Source organism: Parambassis ranga, chromosome 4, assembly GCF_900634625.1.
Source record: "Parambassis ranga chromosome 4, fParRan2.1, whole genome shotgun sequence".
In the NCBI taxonomy this organism is placed as follows: Eukaryota; Metazoa; Chordata; class Actinopteri; family Ambassidae; genus Parambassis; species Parambassis ranga.
Genome location: NC_041025.1, coordinates 3,507,660 through 3,520,569, shown reverse-complemented (window position 1 = coordinate 3,520,569; position 12,910 = coordinate 3,507,660). Strand labels below are relative to the sequence as shown.

Here is a 12,910-nt window from a genome sequence, read left to right as displayed (position 1 = left end):
TTAATGTTATTGTATTACATATTAATAGTATTATCTGTGGCTTATCACATCTTTGGAAAGCTGTGTTAAAATTCTCCTGCCACACACGGGCCTGACTACTGACACACTTGTTCTCAATCAAGAAATAACTTAAACAGGAGCTGCCTGACAAAGTGGAGCAGACCAAAAGAGAGCCATTATCTACAACTGGAGAAAACATGGAACAGCGGTGAAAATGACAAAATACACTGCTGAGCTAAAGGAACATAAAGGCTCATCTCAGTTTTTTCTGAAAACAGCTTCAGAAAAGAAACATCAGATCAACAGTAAAATAAGGTGGTAGTGAATGGAACCATGAATTATGCTGACTACCAAGAGATCCTGAAGGAAAACGTCCGGCCATCTGTTTGTGATCTTAAGCTGAACCTGGTCCTGCAGCAGGACAATGATCCAAAAGTAAAAGAGGAGTAGCCTACTCAAAGTCCTGACCTGAATCTGAATCTGAAAGATGAGTACACCAAAATTCCTCCACAGTGCTGTAAAAGACTCATTGTGCGTTATCACAAACACTTGATTGCAGTTATTGCTTCTAAGGGTGGCCCATCCAGTTATTAGGTTTAGGGTCAATCACTTTTTCACACAGGGCCATGTAATAAAAAACTTTATTTAAAAACAAGCATTTTGTTGTTATATGTTTACTTGTGTTATCTGTGTCCAATATTTAAATTGAAACTGAAACTGAACCATTTAAGTGTGACAAACATTCAAAAAAACTAAGAAATCATGAAGGGGGAGAAACCTTTTTTAACACCACTGTATATAATATATTAAAAAATATTAAAAAATCAGCATTGTTTTTTAATTCACCACATCATCTGAATGCACATTGAGATGGTATGTTGAGAGCAAATATTCCATCAAAGACTTTTAATCAATAATTGGAGTTCTTAAAAAAGTGTGTTTTAAAGGTCTTTGTTGTTGTGTGTGTGTTATTTCTCTATATGACTTTTAGCCAAGCAGAGGTTGCAGGAGGTGGCCATGAATAATAATTACATTACATTGGAAATGAACTTACATAGGTCTTTATGAACACTTTCATGATACACGCAGGGAGACATAGAGAGAAAGAGAAGCTATTAAGTGAGTAAGTAAGAATTCTGAGCAACAAAATGAAAATGTACACAGGAGATAAGTTAGTGAATAAATAACATAATTTAATATAATCATTCACACTGCCCCCTTTTACTCTAATCTGCACATCAACAGGAAATAACAAAATGAAATGCTTAATATTTTTTCATTAATCATTATGTACAATAGAGTGGTTGTGATGAAATATCGCAATTTAAACCTTGGCTGTCACATGTGATGCATTCAAGGACCATTAAAGTATTACAATACTTCCTGTTTTTCTAACATCATTTTGCCATAATTTCCAGACTATAGGTCGCACCAGCCAAAAAATCCATAAGGAAGAAGAAAAAAAAAATATATACTGGTACAAGTCGCATTTTTAAGGAAAATGTATTTTAAAATCTGAGACCAAGAACAGATAACTATAGCTTAAAGAACATAACAAAATGTGTTCATGAAAATCTCGATCTCGCACCAAGTCACTAAATCCATTGAATTCTTCACTCCTAAACAACTCTGCCAACTCTGGAGGTAGACAAGGCAGATTCAGAGGGGTTTAATAGCAGGAGAGCATAGGGGCGCACATGTGAGAAAAATGCTATAAAGTCTGAAGATTAAAAATGATGGTTTATTACATTTCCATTAAGCACTATGACAGCGCTCTTTGTGTGTTGTCTTTTTATTGTACCCTATGAGAAATGGAGAACATGAATGTGACCTCAAACAGAAGCCCTTCATATGAAGGTCTAAAATTCCACCTGGCTCTCACAAAGACAGTAAGAGAAGACCACAGTCAAACACACACACACACACAGAGTGAGTGCCATATGATGCATTTGACAGAGCAGTCAGAGCAGGATTTTGTGTCTGCCAGCTCGACTGCCTTGCTGGACGGCTGTGAGCTCTGGGGGGGGGGACGATGGCTGGATATCTGAGGGAAGTACAGACCAAGTGCCAGTAAAGATGTGAAGCAGGGGCTCAAACTGTGTGTGACAGAGGTCCCCTGCCTACAGCACAGCACTACAGCATGACAGCCCACTTTTCCAGCCTGTCCTCCCTCCCTCCCTCTGTTCCTCCCTGCCTGTCTGCTTGCCCTCTCGCTCCTGTTTAATACATTATAAAAAATTCACTGCTTTCTCTCATAGGCGCCACATAACCCATTTATCACTTTTGACATTGGCACAAATGACTATGGCTAAAGAGGAGGGATGGAACATGTGACCCATTTGTGTATTCAATCTGCAGACGTACGCACAGAAGAACGGGGGGAGAGATTTGTCATAGAGTAACTCCCCTTCATGATGAATGGGTTTACAGATAGAGCTGCTTTCATAGATAGGAGGTGACTCCAAGTTAAGTTTTCAGAGCTGATGAAAATATTTAAAGGGACAAGGCCAGTACGTGGTAAGTAAAATGGAAAAGCTATTATTTGAAAAAGTCAAACTGTACAACACTTTTTAACAGTTTCATGAACTGCCCTGTGCAGCAAAATGGCTGCCACTGGCTGTCTCTTGGGGAAGTCCTCACCCAGAACGGCCTTTCAGTCTCCGAAACAGTCACTTAAACACAGTACTTAACCTCTGTCAGCTCCAAAGAACGTCACCCGTGGCCAAAGCTTTTTTTTTTTTTTTTTCTCCTAGCATGCCCTTGTGTGTGTTCCTTTCGTTCTCTTCCGATACTGCAAGGGTTAATAGCAGAAATATAAAGCTTCTGTTTGAAGTGGAATTGGAGAGGCGGAATCATTTCTTGAATTATAATTAAGTGTGCTGGATGGTCACATGTTGCCACCGACTCTATACAAAGGTCAGGTCACCAGAGCACTACTAAATGCTTATAGAGTTGAACACTCGGTCGGCAAAGAAAAAGACAACCACCTCCACACCTCAAAAAAGGACACTCCTTTGACTGATGGCATAGAAGCCATCTATGTTAAGTTGGAAAACCTCTTTTCTTAACAGAGGTGATGGCCTCAGACATCATCTTTCTACCACATACAATGCAGTGCTTCCATCCATTCCCAGGACGTTTCACTGTAAGTCACATGTGTCCAATAACAACAAAGTCCCAGCACCTCAGCTACTCTGCTGTCTCATCGTCATTAATCAGTCATTAGACACGCCTGAGCTTTAACAGACCGTCAGAATAACACATGTGAGTATTGGGCTATTTAGAGCTTTAGTCATGTGAACCTAGCTACCTAGCCACTAAATGCTCACTACATGAAACTGACTGAAAACATTAAATAAAAAACAAGCCATCTCTGCTGAACAGGAAGTTGGGAAATGTGTAAACTCCAATTTTCTGAATCCTGCTTCACTTACAGTGGGGAACTTGTCCTTTTAGACAGAAAATCAATCTTTCTCAACTATGCTTAACTACAGTAAGTAGTACATTTCCTTATTTGAAAATGACAAGACACATTTGTTTGTGCAGGTTAGCAAATGCACTACATCATATAATGCCACATCTGAGTGCTGAGCCTCTTCAAAGTCAACAAAATGCTTGTTATTATATGCTGTCATGTATATCCAGTCTCATGTATTTAGCCCTTTCATCCCTCAAGAACTCTGATCGATTGGTGCAGGATTTTTAGGCATTTTTTTTTTGAATGGGTACTGATGCCTTGCAGCCATATAAGCCCCCTGAAGTTATTACTTGGGCTCTTAAGCAGCAAGGAGGCAGAGGAAAGCTGTGGAGAAATGAAAAAAAGAAAAAAAAAAGAAGAAGAAATGGCCCCAAATCACAGAGATTCTGATTCTACCTCTGCACAGCACAATGAGCAGCAGGACTGCCCAGCTGGGTAGCCCAACAACAACAGTAACATTTGGTTTGAAATTTATATAAACACACGTAGGTCTATTATCAGAAATGTTCATATTAATCCACCTTTCTATCCTTCAACGACACTTTCATCATGTCACATACACAGACTTTCAATGCCACTGTAACTGCACTGTAGATAAAATAAGAAATGTTGCAAAACTCAGTGGACATAAATAAAAAATGCAATTTTCTATTGTTTTACACACTATATGGTTGTCATTTTCTGCAATCTGATGCAAAGCTAGGCTAACACCGTACAGTTACATCTCCCATCCTGTGTTTTGTGATGTAATATGTTCCCAAACACTCTCTGTTGTTTTTTAAACAACAGATCGTAGCTCCAAAAAAATAGACAAACGAATCACATTTTACAATAAGTTTATTATTATTACCTATGGACCCATACGTTTAAACCACCAGTGCCATATAATGAAAAGAGCTGATATATAATCATAGAGTCTAAACTCATAAGCTGCTCAGTGCCGTTCTCTGCTGGGTATTAAATGCAGAGTTGAGAAGAGAAAGCAGCGAGTCAATGTGGAAAACCTGCACATAGCAATCAATAGCGGTGTAATTAAAGGACCTGGGAGTCCTTTCTATAAAGCCATTTCAAGTTGTTCTGCTTCGCTCGCCTCTCCCTCTGCAGCCTCGCAATGTAATTGCCATGGAAATTTGGTACACTTTTGGCATTTGTTCTCAGTGGGTGAGAGACAGAAACAGACAGAGAGCAGAGAGGAAAGAAAATGCATGTGTTAAAATATTAAGAGGAGAAACTTAGGAACAGTTGAACTGCTGAAAACCCATTTTTCCAGCTATGAGGTTTTTTATACTTATAGAGAGAGACTGAAAAGCATACTGGTAATATAATGCTTTTCAGCTTATGATGAGGATATGAAACATTTTCTGCTCTAATTTGTAAGTTATTATAAAAACATAATGTATCGTAAATGGAAATGAAATAGCTAGCTAGAAAAAAAAATCAAATATGTAATTAAACAATTAATAATTAATTAACGACTTATATACATCAGCATAAACACAAATTGCATTTACATTTGGAATATATTTGGTATAACATTGTATGCTGTGCTTCCTGTTGTTAGTGTGATGGTATCCCTGAACTCACACTTGTTTCTTTCTTTCTTGTCACTAGCACGGTTACGTCTAAAATAGGGGGTAAATGATTCAGTTCCTGCTTTACTCACAATTTCTGTGCCATGTAGTTTCAACAGCTTCAGCAATCAAACTGCAATTTTCAGTGGAATTACACATTCTAATTTATTTCCCCATTTTCGTCTCCAATCTCCAATTAAAACCACTGCGATCGGATGCAAGCAATATAAGTGATGTGTTCAGGTCATACAAGACAGTGATCATTTATTCCAGTTTTGGAAACTTAAGAACATTACAAAAACCATTACAAATTAGATTATAAATGTCCTCAAACTTGCAACTGGGCCACAACCACATGTTAAAAAAATGTAGCTTTAACTAACTTCCAGTATTCTCATTTGGATGTCCATTAGGTGTTATTACCGATGCTCCTCTAGGCTCTTGCAGCACTCATACTGGGATTTCTTTATTTATTTATTGAATATATTTAGAGCAAGAAAGTCAAGTTTCTGATAATAAACAGGTTTCTCTTGGATTAAATGTAAATGAAGGTGACTGAATTTTAACTGTTGCACTTGTTACACTTGTTTTGTTTACCCTGAAAGGCAACTTATGACCTTTTCAAATGACCCATGCTGATTTCTAAATAAAGGAGTCCTGATCTCAAATCCCCCTAAAACTCTCAGGATCAAATTGAAGTTCAGTTAAATATATACTGGAGCCAGGCCTCCCATCAGCAATGAATATCTTTTGTGTTAAATGGTAACAAATCATCACTGTTGTGAAGGGTCAACTTTTCCAACACAGTCACTGCAATAATTTTATGCAATATACACACACTTGCAAAGCTTCTGGCTTCATATCCAACAAGGACTTTGAACATTCCTTTAACACAAAGCTGGAAGGCTGTGCTTGTATGTCTGCATTTAAGATCCTCGGTACGTGTGTGCAATAAATCAACCTTTCCGGGGTAAACGGGCTTGCAACCCGCCTTAGAGATAGTGATGGACTAGCCTGGTAATTGTCTGGTCAACAGACAAACCGCTCAGATAGAGTCACAGCCAAAGCCTGGAGGCCTGATGGGGACAGGTTGTGTTCAGTGAATAAATCAATTTAGAAACAGCTGAAGCTGTGACAGAGGTGGATGTCTCCTCTCAGAAAACTGGTGAAGACAAGTAAATAAAAAAAATACATCTAAAAAAAATACAAAATAATTCGATGAACCGACAACTATCACATAAGAACCAGTATCAATCAGATCAATAAATCTCCAAAGAGGAATAACAATATCTCGGTGTGAATCTTTAAAAATCAACAAGTAGCAGTTAGCATGGTAATGGGTTAATAAGGGCAAAGGGTCCCTCTTCACAGCCAAGAAAACACATACTTCCTCATTGGACACTGATTGGTCTGAAGCACACGTGGTTTGGCAGCATGAAAATAGACTAGAGCCTTGCAAGATTTGCATGAATTTAAGATTTTACAAATATTGCAAGTACTTGCCTCCATAGTAACCAATGGGGAGAGATTTCAATGCCTTAACCTAATCTTGCAGTTTTAATGAGGGATGTCCAGTTCCAATCACATAATCAGAAATCGGGACCAATTACATCACTCGGAATCGGACATTACCTCCTGATCAGTACACGGGTATAGATGTATTAGGGTTATCAATGACTCTCTGGCTTGTTCTAGGTTCAAGACTCAGATTTCTTTTGCGAAATCCAAATTTGTGTATTTATAGCCTGCCAATGCCTTTTGAGCAGTTTGAAGTATTGTGCCCGTGGAAATGGGTAGTTGGTGTGGTTGCGAGCGCTCCTCGGGACACACACACATACACACACAGCTTTGCTTATGCAAAAAGAAACAAGAGCAGTAACAGGTAATAGGTTTGAAGAGGAGCCAGAAAAAAAAGCCCCATGACAGTGTGAAGGCGCAGGACATCACAGCCAAGATAAGCAAAAATGAGCACAATGAGTGACCTGCCATTTGCCTTTGTAGAGAACCCTATAAGTATCGGATTGGGACTCGGGATTGGCAGATACTCAAAATCAAATGACTCGGACTCAAGGGTAAGAAAACCTGATCAGGACATCCCTAGTTTTATTGGCTAACCTGTGGTTATACATGTACACCTAACCACAAAGATTTACTGTACATGTGAATGTTTTGTTAATATTTGTAATTTTTTGTTTAATATTTATATATATATATATAAAACCAAATAAATAAAATGACAGTACATTATGAAGGGTTAAAATGGCTGACAGTATTTATCAACACAAGAAGAAAACCACACAGACAGATATTCACGCATTCGCCCACACATACACACAGATCTAAAGAGTGCTGTGAGGTTGACCGTGTCATCTCGTTAAGTTCTGGCGATCTCCATGGAGGGCCCCTGAGCAATTAACCAATGGGCAGCCAATATAGCTAGCCTTAATTGAATGGGAATTAAAAGAGAAAAAAAAAAAAGGAGAAAAGGAAAGAAAAAAAAAAAAGGCGGCAGACAGATGGAAACAAATGATACCGAGATCCCCAGAGTGGTCAGAGGTGCAGCCAATCGATTGGAGACAGATTACATCTCTCTCACTCTCTCTTTTTTGTCTTCCCTTTTGTCTCTCTCCCTCTGTTGTTCCCCTTCGCTCTCTCTTTTTCAAACTCATTTGAGGTAATGGAAACACTTCAAAATGAAGCCTACCTTGCAGAACCATTAGATATACATTAAGCTCAGTCTACACACGTCTGTCTTTAGAGCAGGGGTCTCAAACTCAACTTACCCGGGGTAAGTTGAGTTTGGATGAGGCTGGGCCGCATTAAGGCCGCATTAAAAAAAGGGGTTTCAAATTGTCTCAATCTTTATTAATAACAGGTCAGAATAGGGATGCAAATTATTGATACATTCATTAATCATTAGTTGAATGACCTTGATCGATTAACGATTAATTGATAAGAGGCAATTTTCCTGGGCCTGAATTTCCCTCAGTTTCACTAAGACTAAAAGCTAAACATTGTTTACTAAATAAACTGCATGTCATATTCCTTAATGGGTGATTTGCTGTACCTTTGGAGATACACTACAGACAATGACATTTATGTAGGCTAGTATAACAAACTCAATTGTGAATAGAAATGAAATAAAATATGTCCAGCTGCTTTAACATGAAAAGAAGTTGTTCACTGGCGCTTGTTTACAGTGAGGGCAGCTACTGAGAACACGTGTTCTATTCAGCTAGCATCCTGATTAAAAGGAAAGAAAGAAATTCCAAGTACTTCATGCGTATTCGCAGCGAGCACAAATGGAAATGCTGATTAACACACGGGAACCTCCTACTTTGATCCATTCTGGGACTATATTCTGACGGAGCACTGCTACATGCGCACAGAGATCACGCCGCACCTGAAAACACACACTGTCAACATACCAGCATGGCTAGGCTGCTGAGAACTGTCCAACAGAAAGCGCGTCGCTTGACACAGTTTTCAATGTGTGCTCTGATTCTGCTGGTGCAGTACGCTCACATGTGTGTGCGCACGCCTGTGTGTGTGTCGGGGGGGGCGGAACTCCTCTGCAGCGGAGAAATGCGCGAGCATGCAGAGACAGAAACGACACGCCGAGCAGAACTGTGGCTGCCACTAGCAAACTAAATATCAGAGAAATACTGACGGGGCAATTAATAATAAAAATAAAACGCACACGGCAAGCCTCAGCAAATAAGTGTGTGTGGAAAACTAAACTTTGATGTCATGTGGGGGGCCACAAAATATCGGCTCGCGGGACGCTAGTTTGAGACTCCTGCTTTAGAGCCATTGACATAAACAAACAAAAAACTAACAAAATGTGCACTCCACAAACAGAAGCACCCCTCTCAGAACTGGAACATAACACAAAATATGCACGGCTCAAACACCATGTCACACACATGCCTATTTGGCCAACCTGCACAGGGAGATCGATACTACTCATGTCTTTGGCCAGTGCTTTTTGGCAGTGCATCAGTGATTGTCTGTGTCACTCAGTCGGGCCGCATGGGTGCATAACAGTGATGAACTGTGTGTGTGTGGGGAAGTTTATGTGTGACTCTTATCAGCACAACATTGGAAAAGGGCAGAATGCAGTGTTCCAGTCAGTGACCAGCTGCTCAGATTTATAGAAGAATAAATGGAAATGGACAGGGCGTACACATGTACTATGCCCAAATGCGCCGGCAACAAGAGATGGCGATGGAGTGGAGGCTCAAGTGAAAGACGGAGGGCTCAGACTCAGGAGGTGAAGGAGCAGAAGGTGGCAGTGTGGTTAAACCGCTGACTGGAAAAACTATGGGCGAATATTCTGTGACATTTATTTATGAAGTGCTGTTTTAAGACTTGGTGGGAGCGTCAGTCCGCAAAAACTCCAAATATGGACAGAGAGGGGGAGCACGAGTGGAGCTGAGGTGGGTAGGCAGTCACAGAAGCAGGATGCTCACACTGTATTACGGCACCTGCCTGTCACTCAAAGCTTTCATGCCCATAATTGTGGATAATTTTAAGTCAGAATATATTTAATAAGGGTGAGTTATAAAAACATTCAACCCCCAACAGTTGACAGTAAAAGAGGACTTATCGATACAGACCTGAATCATTGAATGCTCTGACAGTGGCAACCAGTCAGTCTAGACCACCAGACCCTCAAACCCCCTTCCACTGATGTGTTTGTGGAACTGAATGGTGCTGTTCTGCTTGGGAATTTGTGTTCAGGATCTCTGTGGGTGGATCTTGCAGAATTTCATATGACTAAGATCCCTGTTGTTGGTCAATGGTCACTTAATGACCAGAAACTGTGTCAGGGCCCTGCGCAGGACTAGTTAACAGCCCATCGTTAGAGTTTGAATGGGAGTGAAGTCTGCTAGGAAGGGATGAAAGGACAGAGCTGTAAACAAGTAAGAGCTGATGCTTCAGCCCTCCTGCTCAGTTTAATTCCTCCTCCACCAAATGTCAGAGTTGCCACAATGCAGTCCGAAATGTATCGTTCCCCTGGCAACCTCCAAACCCAGACTCGTCCATCAGATTGTCAGATGTTTGTAAAAACAGTCTGCATGCCTAAGTGCTTGATTTTATACACCTGTGGCCAGACCAAGTGATTAGGACACTTGATTCTGATCATTTGGATGGGTGAGCAAATACTTTTGGTAATATACATGTGAAATTGGAAAACCCTCTCTAAACAGAAGCAACTCCAACCAATCAGATCAATGAATCATCAGATATCAACAAGCAAATAGCAGTTAGCACCTGTGTCAAAGATGTTAGCTGCTTTTGAAAGGATCTCATGCTCATTAAAGGCAGTTTCTCACTGCATAGCTTCACGAGTTTGCCTCGTCTGGAGATAATTTGTGAAACTTCTCACCCGCTTAATGTGTTTGAGAGCTATAGACTGTATAAAACTATGACCAAAGTTCCACACTGAAATCACAGATATCACAGATAACACATTTTTGAAGACAAGAATTATCTTAATTATCTTAATATTCGCCCCCTCTAAAGGAAATTACCAACGAAGACCAAAACTGTTTTCGGCCCATTTCTAAGAACATCTCCTGGGACCTCGGCACCTCAACTACGGTATGGTGTCCATTCTGGCATATGTCTTTAGAGTCTGGTTGACTGCTGCAAACGTGACTATTCTCACCTAAAGAAGTAATGCAGGCTTCGCCTGGTCAAGTTGTGCCTATGTGGACTCTTAACATGGTTACTGTAGTCTTTGTTTTACTGGTGTGACAGCAATAATATTCATACCATATATTTTAAATTACATTAGTTACAAATAAAATAAAAACAGCAAGAGGTTGAAGTGTGTTGCAACCCCCTCTTAATATATTTCTGCCCAGTTTGAATAATGGGAAAATATCCCTGCTGTCCTTTTTCCATCTTTTCTTCTCCTCCTGGCAAAGGAAATTAAACTCTCTTGCTGCATATTTCTTTATATATATTTTATATTGCTTTAATTTGTATGTGGATTGCACAAACGGAGACAAGCCTCCCTTTCAATATGAGTGAAATTACTTTTCTGGTATACATGTGGCTGCAGTTGCAGATTTTTGGTTTCTTCTTTTATGTTAGTATACTCTGGGCAGAAGCAAGTGTCATACATATCAAAAGCATTTTCTCACGGCCATGTACTGATCTGCTCACATTTTACTGTATTTCAGGGGATATGTGAAAAATCAAGGAATCAAGTGAAAAGTTTTCACTTCATTCCATTGGCTCACACTCATTCGTTGAAATGTTAATTGTTCCTGCAGTTAAAGCTCTGTCTCCTCTTTCACCTCATTCACAGTATGTTAATTAACAACTGTGTCTCATTGATGTGACTTGACCAAAAGGCGCGCCCAAGAGCTAAGCCACGTTTTAAAGCTCTTCCTCAATGTAATAGTTCAAGTAATTAAACAGCTCAAAACAACAAGAGCAAGGACAGCATGCAGCTAAGGAATGCAATGAAAAAGGTGTGTGAGAGAGAGCCACATTCTATACAAGCCTCTGAACAGAGCACCGATTCAAACATATGGACTAAATGTTATCTTGCTATCACGCCGCCTTTCCTTTATTCCTGCTGGTCTTTCTTTATCGGCACAGAGGGTCAACAGATATGGCCTCTCTTCAGGTTCAATGTCTGCCTTATGGCTTGAAAAAGTCTTTTAAACAGCATTTAGAGACTCAAAAATACTTTCCATGCTGATAACGTTACCATAACAACTGAATGTTTGTTGCCTTTGCTTAGTACAATGTGTAAACAAGTTATTATGTGCCAATATTCTATTGAGGCCTATATTGTTTTGTCTGGTATGAAAACATTGGCCGGTGTTCTTAATAAACAGCATGTGAAACATGATGGTCTTCAAGGAGATGATTATTTCCGAGTATAAAAAATCTACAGTACACAATGTACACTGTGTAAGTTATTGATAAAGGCACATATAATCCAGTGCACCCATCCGCCCACCTCGACGTCTTAACATCCTCCCTCTGCTGACAGTGCTGTTGTATTGTAACTTTTGTGCTTGTATGTAAAAAGATTAAAATCTTTTGTGGCCACTTCATGAAAAATGTTAGCTGCAGATCCTTTAAAAGCTGCTTTTTGTGCTGTGTAGCACTTCTCTATGTCATTTTTCAAATGGAATCATCCCATTTCGTTGATAATACATGCCCTAGATACAACACATGGCCCTGTTAATGCTGGAATGCCAGAGTGAAACATATAAGTGTATCGCATCATCAAACCATGGGACCAATACAGTTGCAGAAGTCCTTGTTAGGAATAAGCAATGGTGCTGATGTTCACTCAGGGGTCTGGGGTTTGCACCCGTTGACACCACTGATCCGAACACCACAAGCTGGCCAGCCAATGATGGAACACCTTCATATCCTCCCATCTACAGTGAGAGCATTTAATGGTTTATTCCATAATAAAAGACAACTTTGGCAAGGGAACATCCACCATCAACATACTGCAGGTTTTAGTGTTTTGGAGTGTTTTTGTAAAACGTGAAAACATTTCACACTAATGTAGGCCCTCCCAGTGTTGGGACACTGGGCGCCTAGTTCCACCAGACTAACATCACTCAAGAAATGCACAAACCCTCCAGCTGCAATATCATTTCACAAGAGGTTTGACACACTGTGGCGATATGAAGGCCAAAGCTGCCTATATTCTTTCCCAAATCAGACAGTTGTCTTGTGCCATATTGTGCCAAAACTCCACAGGCTTGGATTTCAATGTATGTTAAGCTTCAATGCCTACACCATCTCCCTCTGCAAGAAATAGTTATGATAGTATTGAAGTTTTGCAATTCAATTACAGGGTCTATTTCTGTATTTG

At 39.9% G+C, this 12,910-nt stretch overlaps 1 protein-coding gene across 1 annotated transcript in view; it reads right to left on the bottom strand.

The window, feature by feature from the left end:
* The window catches only part of LOC114434560 (inactive N-acetylated-alpha-linked acidic dipeptidase-like protein 2), a 202,781-nt gene that overhangs the window by 73,809 nt on the left and 116,062 nt on the right, over nt 1-12,910 (bottom strand). The gene's annotated exons all lie outside the window — the stretch shown is intronic.